Raw genomic sequence first — 17,398 nt, forward strand, 5'->3', positions numbered from 1 at the left:
TGACCCAACATATAGTGCCCTCTAGTGTACAAAAATATGTTAAACCATCCCTAGATAGACACACTGTACACAACACATTAAATGATACATAAGCAGGCAAAAACGGCTCCTTGGCCTACATCAATTATTAGTGCACTTATTACCCTATTGACTATCATTAGGAAATTAACATAAAAAAGGAGTCTCAGAATCCCAAAAGAACTAAGGATTTAACAAATTCCTCTGTGAATGAAACCACTCAACCAAAGACAGGTTGGTTACTCCCAAGCGAACGTAATCGTGGAAGTGGTTTTCTGCAAAAATTGGATTTGCAAATAAATCTGTGTACATTTTCACTTCTTATAAAAAAACATTGAAATAAGGACATCTCATGAATAACAATCTGAACTGGCTGGTGGTGGATAAGGCTCTGTGTTCATAGAGAGGCCTAAGGGTCTATGGCATCCCCTGCCAAGACCAATCATGCTCCCTACACCGATGGGAACCGATGGTGTGAACACACCTTTCACTTCTAATATCCTTCCTCTCCTCTCGGATCAGCAACAGTGTGCTGTTATCGAGTAATTACCTACTAGGTTTTCTTCGTCTCTGAAGTTTCTGATGTCTCTGACGTTCTTAGTTTTTTAAGCAAAGCAGATACGCTTTTCATTCGTTATATATATCCAAAGATTAAAGGATGATCCACGCACCTCCTCTTGGCTCACTTCGAGTCCAATAGAGCGCTCAACATGAATGTAAAGATTATCATGAAGGGTTTTTACATGAACACAACCCTCAAAGGCACGAGGGTTATCTCAATTAAACCCCCTTTTCATTACTGTCTCCACGCGAGTGTCAGACCCGATAATCAATGGCCTTATCCCACGCCGTCTCCCACAACACAGTAGGACTACATCAAAGGTCGGCTGTTCTTCATTATAACTATTTATATAAGGTGACCTGAGTGTGCATTGGCTTACAATCATGTCTCTAAGGCCTGCCAAGCTTATTAAACTGATGAACAAGAACATCAAAAGCGGCAGCCGCGCACACATTGTGTATTCCTGTCTAATCTACATTACATGCCCACACAGCATGCACGAATACCATATACAAACCTGGGTTCAAATAGCATTTGAAATCTTTCAAATATTTTTAACATGTGACCCGTTTCAGGAAGCTAGGTGTATGTGGCACGTCACTCCTTCACAGGAGAGGCATTTGAAAGTATTTTTATTTTATTTAGATCAAAATGCGTGTTTTTTTTTGTTGCCAGAAATGCCTTCTGGAACATTGAACCTTCGTCTGCCTTAATAACAAACTTGCATTCCATCTGTAACTACGAATACAATTGTTAAATTACAAGCCTATTTCGTTTAGCCATGGAAAAAGTCAGGAACCTTCCCGCTAGCCATGATTTACCATTGTCCCTCAACTTCAATGTATTATATACAATTTCCCAGCTCTGAGTCTCTACTTTTATCCAATGTAAATAACACAGTTTCAAATTTTGTTACATAGGACTGAATCCAGGTAGTGGGTCAAATGCAGTATGTGCTTGATTCAGGTTGCCTGGGCCATGGAACAATGGTGCAGAACTAGCCTTTCTGGCACTCCAGGCTGGCTTGAGCAAACACTCACAGTATTTTTTAGAAAATAAATACCCGTTGAACCCAGACCCGGTGTACAGGTAACTAATGTACCAATACAGTGGTGTTCCGGGCTGTAAATCTCAATGCAGCACTCTCACTCAGCATACTTGCACTCTCATGTGCCGCACTCTAACTTGTACAAAATCAGCTAAATGTGAAAATGAAATTTAAGGCTAATTAATGACGTGAAGAAAAGTTGCTCTGACTTAATGAATCACGCTGTCGTCTGAGATTTGAAGGGTGTGGAGGTTTTAGAGTTGTCGCGCGCTGATTTAATGTCAGACAGTACATAGCAGACTGAAGCAGTCTGAAGCATTCTCTCAGGCAACACAATATGTCCCAGTAAATAAAATGCTGTCGTCAAACGGAGTTTATCAAAAACTGCAGGGGTGCCAACCAAGCAGCCACCCCCAACCCACTGAGACTGAGAGTGCCACGTAAGAACTTGGAACACACCCAATCGGAGCATCTCGCTTCACAACCTCGGTCACTATCTATCTCTGTCTGTCTCAATCTTTCTAACTATTGCTCTCTCTCTTTCTCTCTTTCTCTACGTGTCTTGATCTGTCTCAAGGTTCTCTCCCTATAACCCATATCTCTCTTTCTCTCTGTGTCTAGATCTGCCTCAATGTTCTCTCTCTCTCTCTCTCTCTCTCTCTCTCTCTCTCTATAACCCATTTCTCTCTGCCCTCTCTCTCTGCCCTCTCTCTCTCTCTCTCTCTCTCTCTCTCTCTCTCCCTCTCTCTCTCTCTCTCTCTCTGCCCTATCTCTCTCTCTCTGCCCCCTCTCTCTCTCTCTCTCTCTCTCTCTCTCTCTCTCTATAGCCCATTTCTCTCTCTCTCTCTCTCTCTCTCTCTCTATAGCCCATTTCTCTCTGCCCTCTCTCTCTCTCTCCTCTCTCTCTCTCTCTCTCTCTCTCTCTCTCTCTCTCCCCCTCTCTCTCTCTCTCTCTCTCTCTCTCTCTCTCTGCCCTCTCTCTCTCTCTCTGCCCTCTCTCTCTCTCTCTCTCTCTGCCCTCTCTCTCTATTCACTGTCTGTCTCTAAGTCTGGGCTGTGATTTATTACTCGTCCCAGTCTGGTGCCACACATCACTTTTAATGGAGAACTGCACACACCAATAAAGACCCCAGGGAGCCTGTCTGATGAACAACACAGATGAGAGGAAAAATAAATAACTGGAAACAAGCAATTGTTTAGCATTTTGTATCAGCTGATCTCATTTGAATACAAATGGATAGATCCTCTCTGGTTTCGGGCTTCCATTTATTGTTTATTCTGTTTTACGCAACATATCCAATTAAACAGCTCTTCTCAATTGGATCGTCTGCACAAAAACAATGGGACATAATGGGAAAGATCCAACAGAGTCTCTTAAGGGAAAATAGGCATTTAGTGTGTTTCCTTTATTGATAGAGATGATAAAGCTCACTAAATGAGATTGTAGTAAGCCTACAGAGGACAGTAAAAGTAAGATCATTCTTAAGATGCTTAATATAGGTCCTTATAAACCATTTGCTAAATGTTAATAAGTATTTTTCTGTGGTCTCATCTAAAGTGTTGGCTATTTATACTTCATAAATTCTTTCACTTCTTCTCACAAAAATATGGAATGGCCATTGGTAGACATTCCAGCAGGAGCTGATGCTCAAAACGACCCCTAGACAGAGGCGATTTTAGCATGTAAATCTTGGTGGGTCAAACTCCCCATTTTCTTTTTTAGATACATGCCAGCAAAGCCACTACACGACACTACACAACACAACACTAAACGATACATTAATTGCACTATAACGGTGACAAACGGTGCCCACAAACTGTTAGGGCCTACATAAAGCTGTCCCAACAGCAGAGCTTTCTTTTCAGCACCATGGAGTGAATCCTTACCACCGCTAGACCTCGCTATCAGCTGAGCTTTGTCTGGCAGAGAAACAGTTAATTCAGCCTCATTTACTACCTTTTAAAAAAACATAGCTGATATGGCTAACTTGCTTAAACAAATGTAGTTTCTACTGACAAATGAGATGTACAAACTATGGCATGAGGGGACGCCGAGAGGATAAGAGGCAATCCGTAATTTCGATTAATACATTAATGAGCTAAGACTGACATAGTCAATATAACTATTTGTATAGCGACAGAATTCAGAACATGGCCGTTCTTACAGTATTCTCCCTGTACACCAAGTCAAAACCATATGATAAATGAATGAATGAAATGCTCTTACAATATTCAATGATGACATTTCTCTAAAACCACCAACAGCTAACAGCTTACTACACAACATACACTTAGGTATACTGTAGCTAAGAAAGTACTACTATCTCCCTGGCATATTACATAATTTATGCAGCAGCATACAATATATCTTTGGATTCACCTTATTGTGCTGTGATCACTTGAACAGGAAGGTGACGCGGCGGTCCTTAATGTGCACATTTTGTCATCAAACTATTTTATCAAAGTCTGGCATTCTCTGGATTTATGGTGCTTTCAAGAAGCCTGGTAACATGGGAAAAAACAAGGTTAAATCATGACATCAGTGATTTTCAGGTCGGAGCTCTAGTACGAGGCTCGAGTTCCCGACTTGGAATTCCGAGTTGTATGACCGTTCAAAAAGTATTTTCCCAGTCCGTTTATTCAAAGATCCCAGTTGTGTTGAACTCACTGAAGTCTGAGATTTCCCAGTTCTGAGTTTCCAGTTGTTCTGAACACAGCGTAAATCATGCGGGATTGACAGCATGGCCGATGTTGAGTGTTTATCTTTTCAAGCTAAACAGGTGGGGCTCAAAACAGGTGGCTCTGCCCCAGGTGCCCTGAATGACGGGTCACCACTGCCCCTAGAACATATCAATGGTTAAACAATAAGCGCCCAATACAGAGGTTGTATAAGAAAATATATTGACAATTTTATTCCAAAACAGTCACACCATTGTAATTGTGTGATGTGTAACTTCAGACACACTCTAGGCTGAGTAAAATTATGTTTTTAGTCCAGTGACTTTCCAAAACCAAATTGTGGATTGCAGTCACTCCTTAGATCAGCAGAGTTCCGGTTTGCGAACTATCCACCCTCGGAAAAGGAAACGCTCAGCCAATAGTCTGATGTTAAACGACTAAAGCGCTGGATGCATTTAAAGCTAATAACATTTCTGACTGCAAATCATACATGTAACATTTCCACTTCATTCACATAGCCTATTCATCGGTAGTAATGAAGGAGTTAAAATCCACTAGAGAAAAACTGTCCAGTCCAGCCAGCTGTTGCCTGTAGGCTACATATCCCTATTTTATGATTAGTTCACGAGATTGACAACATTAGCAAAACATTCACAATAGAACGCTTCCTCAAATCCTTCCTCACATGCACCAAATACTACAGTGAAATGCTTACTTACAACTCCCTAACCAACAATGCAGTTTATAAAATACAATTACGAAGAAAGTAACAAGTAATTATAAAGCAGCAGTAAAATAACAATAGCTAGACTATATGCAGGCGGTACCGGTTCAGAATCAATGTGCGGGGCACCGGTTAGTCGAGGTATTTGAGGTAATATGTATATGTAGGTAGAATTATTAAAGTGACTAGATAATAACAGAGAGTAACTGAGGTGTAAAGGGGGCCATTTGATTAGATGTTTCCGGAGTTCTATTGCTTGGGGTTAGAAGCTGTTTAGAAGCCCATTGGACCTAGATCCGGCTCCGGTACCACTTGCAGTGCGGTAACAGAGAGAAAGCAGGAAGTTCATTACATTTCCTTTAATGTCCTGTGTTGTGTGATTACTATTTTAACATTCATATGTTCTAGGCTATTTTGAGACCTTAATGAGAAGCATCAGGTACTAATGGCATGTCCAATGGCATGTCCATCTTTTTGTGAGAAATGCACCGGTCAATCAAAACATTTATAAAGTATTTACAAAGTATAAATAGATCACAACTTTAGATGAGGCCACAAAAAAAGACTTAACGATTAGTAAATGGTTTAGAAGGACCTATACTAATACGTGATGAATAAACTATAAAGTGATCCATTATAAATGCTTTATTATGTGGAGTTAATATAAAGTGCTACTTAAAAGTCCACTTACTACTCATTGCGCCCGGTCTGCCACAGGAGTCGCTAGAGCGTGATGGGACAAGAACATTACTGCCGGCCAAACCCTCCCCTAACCCGGACAACGCTGTACCAATTGTGCGGAGCCCCATGGGTCTCCCGGTTATGGCCAACTGCGACAGAGCCTGGACTCAAACCAGGATCTCTAGTGGCACAGCTAGCCAGCTGGAAATATGTATTTGTAGACGGATATTTTGTGTTCTCTTAGTAATCACCATGTTTGTATATAGAGTGCATGTCACGTTCTGACCTTTATTTCCTTTGTTTTGTATTTATTTATTATGGTCAGGGCGTGAGTTGGGGTGGGCAGTGTTTGTTTTTCTATGATTTGGGGATGTGTATGTTTCGGCCTAGTATGGTTCTCAATCAGAGGCAGGTGTCATTAGTTGTCTCTGATTGAGAATCATACTTAGGTAGCCTGGGTTTCACTGTTTGTTTGTGGGTGGTTGTCTATGTTGATTGCTTGTGTCAGCACAGTTCTCATTAGCTTCACGGTCGTTATTTTGTTTATTGTTTTTGTATAGTGTTTCAGTGTTCAGTGTTTTCTTTATTAAAATTCATGATGAACACATACCACGCCGCATTTTGGTCATCCGATCCTTCTCGCCTCTCCTGTTCAGATGAACAGGAGGACGTCCGTGACAGTGCAACTATGTGAACCGTTTGGAATTACCTGGATTTCTGCATAAATTGGTCCAAAAAATGTGATCTGATCTTTCACAACAATAGACAAACCCAGTGTGCTTAAACTAATAACACACACATTATTGTATTTTTCTTGTCTATATTGAATACATAATTTGAACATTCACAGTGTAGGTTGGGAAAAGTATGTGAACCCTTTGGCTAACCTGGCATCCAATCAATGACACTCACAAAATGTGAGTTTGCTATCACATGAAGCATTGCCTGATGTGAACCATGCCTCAAACAAAATAGATCTCAGAAGACCTAAGATTAAGAATTGCTGACTTGCATTAAGCTGGAAATGGTTACAAAAGTATCTCTAAAAGCCTTGATGTTCATCAGTAAGACAAATTGTCTATAAATGGAGAAAGTTTAGCACTGCTGCTACTCTCCCTAGGTGTGGCCGTCCTGTAAAGATGACTGCAAGAGCACAGTGCAGAATTCTCTGAGGTTAAGAAGAATCCTAGTGTCAGCTAAAGACTTACAGAAATCTCTGGAACATGCTAACATCTCTGTTGACGAGTCTATGATACGTAAAACACCTAACAAGAATGGTGTTCATGGGAGAACACCACGGAAGAAGCCACTGCTGTCCTAAAAAAAACATTTCTGCACGGCTGAAGTTCGCAAAAGAGCACCTGGATGTTCCACGGACAGTTGAAACCTAAGTTGAGTTGTTTGGAAGGAAGGAACACAAAGCAATATGTGTGGAGAAAAAAAGGCACAGCACACCAACATCAAAACCTCATCCCAACTTTAAAGTATGGTGGAGGGAGCATCATGGTTTGGTGCTGGACAGCTCTCTATCATTGACTGAAAAATTAATTCCCAAGTTCATCAAGGCATTTTGCAGGAGAATGTTAGGCTGTCTGTCCGCCAATTGATCCTCAACAGAGGTTGGGTGACGCAACAGGACAACGACCCGAAACACAGTAGTAAATCAACAACAGATTGGCTTCAACAGAAGAAAATACGCCTTCTGGAGTGGCCCAGTCAGAGTCCTGACCTCAACCCAATTGAGATGCTGTGGCATGACCTCGAGAGCGGTTCACACCAGACATCCCAAGAATATTGCTGAACTGAGTTTTGTTAAGAGGAATGGTCCACAATTCCCCCTGACCATTGTGTAGGTCTGATCCGCAACTACAGGAAACGTTTGGTTAAGGTTATAGCTGCCAAAGGAGGGTCAACCAGTTATCAAACCCAAGGGTTCACATACTTTTCCCACACTACACTGCGAATGTTTACACGGTGTGTTCAATAAGAACATGAACATGTAAAATTGTTTGTGTGTTATTAGATTAAGCAGATGGTTTATTGTTGTGACTTAGATGAAGATCAAACTTTTATGACCAATGTATGCAGAAATCCAGCTAATTCCAAGTGGTTCACATACTTTTTCTTGCCACTGTATAAGAAATCAGGTTTTTGCCCACAGTCATTTTGACTGTAATGTTTAGTAGAGTACACTATACTGTATATCATATGTGATTCATAGGTAATTGCCCATGAAGAATCTGTATGTGTGTCATTACACGCAATATGGTAAAGTCACCCAAGCTGACAAAATAATGTCTTTATCCTGTACGTTACTTCATCACTGCATGTTTAGACTGATAACCAGGTAGACTGTTGTAAACACTTTCTGTTATCTGACTACTCTTGACATTTTCAAAAGGTCGGTAATAATGACTTCTCAGGTTATTAAACACATATAATTGTTCATTCTTGATTATATTATGTCGGTCACCTCCTCTACCTCCTGTTCTCTCTTTATCTCTCACTTTCCCCCCCTGCCATCTGATCCCTCTCTCTCCCCCTTCATCTTCTCTCTCTCTTCGCCCTTCTCTTTCTCAACCCCCCCCCCCCCTCGCTCTCTCTGTCTCTCCCCAGCAGAAAGTCTATTGACTGTCACTGCGGTCAGATGAATCCAGTTCAGTCTGTTACTGTAGGAGCGACGGCTGCAGGGCTCATCAGATTGCCATTCGATAAGGAGGTGGACAGGGTGCGTCCCACTCACTTCACTTCACGGCCTCATTAACTCTACCGCGCGTGGTGTCACACACTTAACCCACCTACGGCATACGAGGATCAGAGAGACTTGTTGTCAGTCCATATAAACCTAGCCGATTGATTTACAGACACTAGCCCATCGTTTTGATGAAGGTTTGACTTGATATTGCGAAACAGGGAGCTGATCACTGAGATGAGAAGGAGAGAAGGGTAAAAACATCACAGGGTTGTGTCTGAGACAAATCTACATCCGGGACATGCAGGTGTCTTTAGCCCAATCTCATCCATTCCTATGAGCAAGAACATATCTTACAGAAATAATGACAATACACTCATAACCCGACATTAGAAACTCCAGTCTAGTCCAGCATGTTCTACAGTGACTCCGTCTAAAATACTTGCCGTGCCCGCCACAAGAGGGTGGTTATAGATAGAAAAAAGGCTGCAAACTACACTAGCGTATCTGATTAATATACATGTAAGTATAGGTGTATACATGGTTAGGTTCACCAAACCTGAACAAACATACAAAAATGTTAGCTTTAAGGGGTAGAAATGTGCTTCCAGGAGTAGGAGCAGTCCAGTATGGAGATGACAGTTGCTGTGTTGACCCTGATGCACAGCCAGAGTACACACTCTCCTCATTAAAAAGCAGCATGCTGTGCACGTGTCTTCTGTGATTTAACTTCCTCCCATCACTGCAAGCCATCAATATTATCACCACACCGTGGACTGTATCTTCTGTACCTATGCCACCCATATTGGTAAACAAAACAGAAAACAATGACACATATTGTTTGCCAAGTGTCTACAGTATGTAAAGGGAGCATTATGACTTTAGTGACACACAGGCCCATACTCCCTTTATCTTTATCATAAAGACTTCTTCTATACGTTTACTTATTAGTGGAAGGAATTCATACTAGTTCTGGTTGATATGTTGATACCTCTTCCTCACCTGGCACAGTTGGCAGGATGGTCCCCTGATAGTCCATCAGTATGGAACCGTCTGACATCATCACCAGGGGACACAAGGCACACGGCAAGAAATGCATTCTCTTTTTATTACTGAATGGAAGCTCACTAAAATAACTACTGAGTAAAGGGGGCATCAATGTATCCACAACAAGGGAGAAGCTGTCTTGAAATATGATTGCTCTACCTAAGGCTTTGATGAATATTGACGTGGCGGTATTTAATGACAGGCTGTGTACTCACAGAGAGAGACGTCTAATCAATGTTCTACCAGTGTTTCATTTCTTTGTTCAGTATATTTGATAGAAAATATTCAACAATAGAGAAATGTTAATGAAAGGGTACGAGTATTTAAAACCATGTCAGTCTTCTGTCTGAATCTTTATTCCACACAGAAAACAGAGCCTGAGAAAAAAAAGGTAATGGGAGAGATGGGAGAAATAAAACAGTGAAAGAGAGAGAGAGGAGTGTGTGTGTGTGTATGTGTGTGTGTGTCTGTGTGAGTGTGAGTGAGAGAGAAAAGCAGAGAAGGAAAGAGACATCAACATTGAGTATAACAGTACTGTTTAGTACACCCTGGAGCTCCCATACAGTGAGAATCCCCTACATTGTTCTCTACCTGAAGCCAAACCGCTCTTATTTGACTCACATCACAGATGGAGTTCTGAATATCTTGGGGTCCACGTCACTCTGTGACCCCTCATAATTTTTATACTATCATGCCGACCCGAACCACATGGTTTGGATATTTGATTTTCACCTTACCTTGGCTCAGCTTAGTTCGGCTCAGCTTAGTCGTGTGAAATGCATATCACAGTGTTACAGCTGAGCTACTGATCAACTTTTCCGACAGCAAAGTGGGGTTTCGCTCTCTTCCTCTTATTAACAGAGACACCGAGATTGGGTAGAGTTTTACCCTTTAGCCTCAGAGGCACTGTGGAGCGTTTAGGATGGGAGAGTGGGAGACAAGAGCCCTTTGTGGTGTTCAGCCCCATGAATGCCATGTGAGAGGTGTTTTAATCGTCAGTGGCCGTGTGGCATATTGAAGCTCCAGACAGAGAGGGTATTAGCTCAATAGACTGCTCTGTTTGGTACCTAATCAACAGCAAGAACATCCATCCGGCCTGGAGCAGAGTACACAGACTAACTCAGAAACTCACTTCCATAAAGAGGAGCTCACTTATCATGCTGCTTCCAACTAACAGAGGTATCTACTGTAAGTATGTAAGAGGGAGATACCTGAAGGAACTGACAAGGTTTTTTTCCTAATCTTTTATACAAGTAAGAGTCAAGAAGAATAAATATAACTTGATTGTGGTACATACTGTATAGCCCCAGTAAACCGGTAAAATAATTTTCTGTGGTAACAATTGTGCATCTGCAAGTTACAAGCAGTAGCTAGGTTTCCATCCAATTGGAGACAGATCTTCATGTGAGTATTTTAAAATCTGCATAAAACAAAATGCGCATTTTCCCACCAGACATACTTTTCCATCAAATTGACTGGTTGCGGATGAAAGGCTGTTCGTGATGACGTAATGCACATAAAAGGCATTTTGCGAAGGCCTCCTGAGTGGCGCAGCGGTCTAAGGCACTGCATCGCAGTGCTTGAGACGTCACTACAGACCTGAATTTAATCCCAGGCTGTGTCACAACCGGCCGTGACCGGGAGTCCCATAGGGCAGTGCACAATTGGCCCAGCGTCATCAGGGTTAGGGGAGCGTTTGGCTGGGGGGGCTTTACTTGGCTCATTGTGCTCTAGCGACTCCTTGTGGCGGGCCAGGTGCCTGCCGCAGCTGAACTGTGTTTCCTCTGACACATTGGTGCGCCTGACTTCTGAGTTAAATTGGCTGGTGTTAAGGAGCATGGTTTGGCAGGTTATGTTTTGGAGGATGCATGACTTGACCTTTGCCTCTCCTGAGTCAGTTGGGGAGTTGCAGCAATGAGACAAGATCATCATTTAAATTGGGAGAAAGAAAGGGGTTAAATTCGCATGTACTGAATAGAAAATACAAGTTAAATGGGTTTCCATCAGGTTTCAACTCTACTGATGGTTTTCTCACAAAACAATGTGCGTTATATAGGGAGTGTGCCCACTCTGTTATTGGCACGTGCACTCTAGCCAACAGCTCACAGATACAGTGGGGGTACAGCCTACATGATGAGATTATTGTGGACAAAAGAGTGAGATTATTTTTATTTGTCAAATTGCAGCCAAGCATCAATGTTTTTGTCCTCCGGTGGCTAGCTAGCTAGCTAAAATTGGCCCTTTCCTAAATTAGCCATGGATGGAAATAGAGATTTGGACATTCTCCATACTGGCCAGTGATTATATTGATGATTCTGATCCAACCATTAATTCAAACATTGTGCCCCTGGCCTGAGAGGATAGCAGATCAATATGTAGCTAGATGTAGAAGGCTAATGTTAACTAGCTAATGTTGCCCATGAAAGGAAGTTAGGCTAGCAATCAAGCATGTTAGCCAGGTAGCCTTGGACAACAAAAAGTGTATTATATATGACAGAGTGGGAGACCATTTCATCAACATGAAAGGGAGGAGGATTGGAATTGGCGTTGAAAACAAAAACAAAAACAATGCATTAAATCACTTTTCTGCTGAGAGAGACTTCCATGGGATCATTGTCCTCATGTTTCTCTGCCACTTCGCTCTAGAATAGATCGGCTGTATGCGCCTAAAAACCTTCAGCATCCCAAACCTTTGTCCCCTCTGTACATTTGTAAACACAGCCATCATGAGTACTTAATACAAGGTCATGTCAAACACATAAGACCCCAGAGTGCATGCAGGGCATTTAACTTCCCTCTCTAACTTGCACTCTTTTTCTGAAAGCATCACTGCTCAAACTACTGAGTCACCAGAGACAACAATGTCCATCAGATATTTAAGGTACAATCTGCAATATTTCCTGCTGTTCAGGTTTGTGGATTCCGTGACCGTACTGCTAACACTAAACAGTGACAAGAGTCAGGACAGTACTTACCTCACGCAGCATCAGGAAGATGTGTCTAAGTCTGCCTCTGAGTGATGCCACAAAAGACCCAATGGTCCTCAGAGACAAAGGCCCCTCTCATCCTGTCGTGAGTAGATGAAACGAGGATAAGAGCAGAGGGGAGGAAAAGAGGAGGACAGGGGAGATAAAGGGAGGATGAGAGGGGAGGTGAAGAGAGCACAGTTGATGAGATTAAAATGACGGGTGAGAAGATTGGTGGAAAGGTGAGGAAAGGAGGGGTTACTAGAGCGGAGAGATGTAGATATGAGGAGAGATGACTGAAAAGAGGAGAAATTGGGAGATAGAAGAGGTAAAGAGGTGAAAAGTCAGACGTATACTTCCGATTGGGCTCTTCCTCTTTCTTGTCCGTCCTTAGCCTCATTTCCTTAGCCTAACAGCATGAGACTTTTAGACCACTGCAAATTATAATCCTGTTTATTCTTTATTTGGATCTCCGTAGCTGACAACTTAGTGACGGCTAGTCTTCGTTGGGGCCCGCAGGAGTCTACACGGGTCTTCCTGAGGTCTGCTGGTCTTCATGGGGTCTTCTCCTCCTTCAACACACACCATCAACACACTGAGATCAGTATGATATGTGTGAGGAATAGAGAAGGAACTTACCATGCAAACCAAACTCCCTTCCCTTCCTTTAGCCTAATGAGAAGTTAGGGACAGAAGAAGGAATCCTTCTAGGTAGTGCATGTAGGCCACCTAAACCCTACTCACTGTTATCTTGACTGTCCTGATTCTTCCAATGGTAAGGTTAAGACAAATCGAGAACCAAGGCATTCCCAACTCATCTTGGTGCGCTTGACAACAACAAAAAAAACACAACTTCTGTTGCTTAGTAACCAGCTCAGGGGATCTACAGATTGCTGAGAAAGTATGGTTGATTTCATCAGTTTTCAGCAAATGTTATGCAACAACAGTGGTACACTGTACCTTTGCAAGGGTGGAGAGAAAAAAGCTCAAAGCTGAGAAAAGATTGCTATAATGTGTCTGGTAGGTGCAAGATAAACTGAAAGTATGTGACTAATATCATGACACCAAGAAGAGGGGAAGGGCGCACCATAATTTATAGACAGTGATATGTGTGATATTGATTTGCATCAGTACACAGGGCTAGAGATCAACACTACAGGCTAAAGTTAAAATTGAATTATTAGATCTGACATCTTCTGATTTAATAAAAAACAGAAATAGCTTATTTACATAACTATTCAGACCCTTTGCTATGAGACTTGAAACTGAGCTCAGGTGCATTCTGTTTCCATTGATCATCCTTGAGGTGTTTCTACAACTTGATTGGAGTCCACCTGTGGTAAATGTAATTGATTGGACATTATTTGAAAGGTACACACCTGTCTATCTAAGGTCCCACAGTTGACAGTGCATGTCAGAGCAAAAACCAAGCCATGAGGTTGGAGGAATTGTCTGTAGAGCTCAGAGAAAGGATTGTGTCATTGCACAGATCTGTGGAAGGGTACCAAAAGTGTGGAGACATGGAGTCAGGGAACCTGGCTACTAATAGTACAGTAACATTTTGCATCAAGCACCACCCACAGCCAAACAAGGGTATTTCAGTTTATTCCATGAAAACAGGTTGCTAACACACCGAATTGTAACACAGCATTATATATCATGATCATACTATCAAAATCACATTTCATAAATTCATATTTCAAAATCTGTTTCTCACAGCAAACTACACCAAAAAAGACTCTTCCTATGAATATATTCTATTGCCTTGAATAATAAATACTCTTCCTATGAATATATTGTATTGCCTCGAATACTAAATTGAAACCTAATGAAAACAATCAAGTATTGCTTTTACACTTGTCTCAGATGGATAGTCAGTAATGTTGCAATGTTTTCATATTGCATTGGAACGTAGAAAAATAGTCAGCATCGCCATGAATCAAGTGATAACCCCTTACTTAAAATACATCAAATGCCTTTGATAAATGACACAGGAATGTAATAATGAAATACAGAACTGATAGTTAATAAGTATTTGCGATCGTTGAATAACAGTAGTGCTTTATGAAGGAGTAGTGCCCATACAATGTCTTGTAGCCCCATCTACTGTCTAGCAAACCAAACTACCGGTCATCGACTGTCAGTAAAGAAATTGATAAGATTGTTGTATGGAAAGAGACAAACTTGGAAAGGAACTGTGTTGTTCATTTTTGGTGAATAGGTCAAATCCAGTTGATCTATTTCTTTATCTTCCTAATACAAGGGAAGAATACTCTACTGAGCTGGGTGAAAAACATATGTCAAATACATTCCAAATACTTGACAAGAAAATATAGCCCAGTCTGTGCTTAATTTTGCTTGGCGTTTGTACTTTTGGGACTATTTCATTAGTTCAATTGTACCAGGCAGACCAAACCAGTTTCAGTTCAAGTATTTTAAAGATTAGTATCTGGTCTGCTATAGTGATTAAGGTACAGTATAGTGCTGTACATTCAATGTGTCCACTTTGCTGTAAAGAATGGCCTCACAGAGTCAACAAGCTGGGGGGGAAGAGTGGTCCCAATGGTCCATCCTCAAGTGTAATGTCACTACCATGGAGATGCTTGGATAGGAGGTCCGTGGAAGAGCCTCAACACTGGGACAGTACTGTTCAACATGGTGATAGGTGGGACTGATGGCGAATTATTAATGGTAGTGAAGGGAGAAAAGCATCTCCTCCTGGGGCTCCTGTTTGACCGCGTGAGGGGGGCCTAGGGGATGGGCAATGGTGGAGTTGTCCATGGGGTGGATGGTCAGGGCGAAAGGGGGCAGTGGCTGGGCCTGAGGCTGGCCGTCACAGCCCAGTAGACACACAGGGGTGTGGGACACCAGCTTCTCTATCTCCTTCTGGAGCCTCTCGACCTGGGTCTGCAGGTTGGCCTGTTCTCTCTCCAGCTCAGTCTCCTTATAGGACAGGCAACATAATAGTTCATAACCATGCCAGCGACCTAACGTATATAGGTCTATACATAAAAAGTCTGACTGAAGGTCGGACCACAGGGTGTGGTCATTCTCCGAATACTTACTCCTTGTACTTGGTCAGTCAGTTTTCTCCTGCTGTTGAGACACTTGGCAGCAGCCAGCTTGTTCCTCTCTCTCTCTTCAACCTCATTCTCTCCCCCTCGGCTTGGTTCAGCTAATGATGGTATGATGACAAATAGTGAGAAACAGCATTTGGCTGGGTGTGCCATTCATTTTGATAAAAACGGTCAACTCTAACATGAGAGAGAGCCTTATACTTTTAAAAAAAATGAAATAGAGTCAGGTCCATCATTATTGGCACTATTGATAAAGATTAGCAAAAAAGACTGTATAATATATAATACAATATATAATATATTTAATACAAACACTTATATTCCACACTCAGAAAAAAATGGATAATAACATTATTTTAAACCAACATATTTTTTAAAACATTCTAGTCATTTAGTAGATGCTCTTATCGAGAGCAACTTACAGTTGAGTGCATTCAACTTAAGATAGCGAGGTGAGACAACCGCATGCATGTATCACAGTCATAGCGCATGCATTTTTCCTCAATGAAGTAGCTACAGTATCAGCAAAGTCAAAACTAGCCGGGGGGGGATATTTGAGATACTCTATGAAGAGGTAGAGGATGTTTTCGGAAGATGGGCAGGGACTCTGCTGTCCTAGCTTCAGGGGGTAGCCATTGGGGTGCCAGGACAGAGAAAAGCATGGACTGGGCCATAAGGGAGCTGCACTCCCATAGGGTTGGGAGGGCCAAGAGACGTGGCAGAATGGAGTGTGCGGGGTGGAGTGTAGGGTTTGAGCATAGCCTGAAGGTAGGGAAGGGCAGTTCCTCTTGCTGCTCCGTAGTTAAGTTCCAAGGTCTTGCAGTGGATGCGAGCTTCGACTGTAAGCCAGTGGAGCTTGCGGAGGAGCAGGTGACATGGGAGAACTTGGGAAGGTTGAACACCAGTCGGGCTGAGTAATATAAGTGATATGAGTAATGTAAGATATGTAAACATTATTCAAGTGGAATTATTTAGAGTGCATTCTATAAAGTGACTAGTGATCCATTTATTAAAGTGGCCAGTGATTGAGTCTCATTGTAGGCAGCAGCCTCTCTGAGTTAGTGATTGCTGTTTAGCAGTCTGATAGCCTTGAGATAGAAGCTGTTTTTCAGTCTCTCGGTCCCAGCTTTGATGCACCTGTACTGACCTCGCATTCTGGATGGTAGCGGTGTGAACAGGCAGTGGCTCTGGTGGTTGACGTCCTTGATGATCTTTGACATTGGGTGCTGTAGGTGTCATGGAGGGCAGGTAGTTTTCCCCCTGTGATGCGTTGTGCAGACCGCACCACCCTCTGGAGAGCCTTGCGGTTGAGGGCGGTGCAGTTGCTGTACCAGGCTGTGATACAGACCAACAGGATACTCTCGATTGTGCATCTGTAAAAGCTTGTGAATGTTTTAGGTGACAAGCCAAATTTCTTCAGCCTCCTGAGATTGAAGAGACCGCTGTTGCACCTTCCTCACCACACTGTCTGTGTGAGTGGACCATTTCAGTTTGTTTGTCTGTGATGTGTATGCCGAGGTGAGAAGGGCCTCGATAGCCACTCTGACAGAGCTCCAGAGTTCCTCTGTGGAGATGGGAGAACCTTCCAGAAGGACAACCATCTCTGCAGCACTTGACCAATCAGGCCTTTATGGCAGAGTGGCCAGACGGGAGCCACTCCTCAGTAAAAGGCACATGACAGCCTGCTTGGAGTTTGCCAACAGACACCTAACGGACTCTCAGACCATGAGTAACAAGATTCTCTGGTCTAATGAAACTAAGATGAAACCAAAGAACTCTTTGGCCTGAATTCCAAGGGTCACGTCTGGAGGAATCCTGGCACCATCTCTACGGTGAAGCACGGTGGAGACAGCATCATGATGTGGGATGTTTTTCAGAGGCAGTGACTGGGAGACTAGTCAGGA

General features: G+C 42.4%; 1 pseudogene; it reads right to left on the bottom strand.

Moving 5' to 3' along the window:
* Nucleotides 1-14,941: 14,941 nt before the first annotated feature.
* On the bottom strand, nt 14,942-17,095 carry LOC139415437 (protein FosB-like; annotated as a pseudogene).
* Between the last annotated feature and the right edge of the window lie 303 nt (nt 17,096-17,398).

The sequence above is a fragment of the Oncorhynchus clarkii genome, chromosome 8, assembly GCF_045791955.1.
Source record: "Oncorhynchus clarkii lewisi isolate Uvic-CL-2024 chromosome 8, UVic_Ocla_1.0, whole genome shotgun sequence".
Lineage (NCBI taxonomy): Eukaryota > Metazoa > Chordata > Actinopteri > Salmoniformes > Salmonidae > Oncorhynchus > Oncorhynchus clarkii.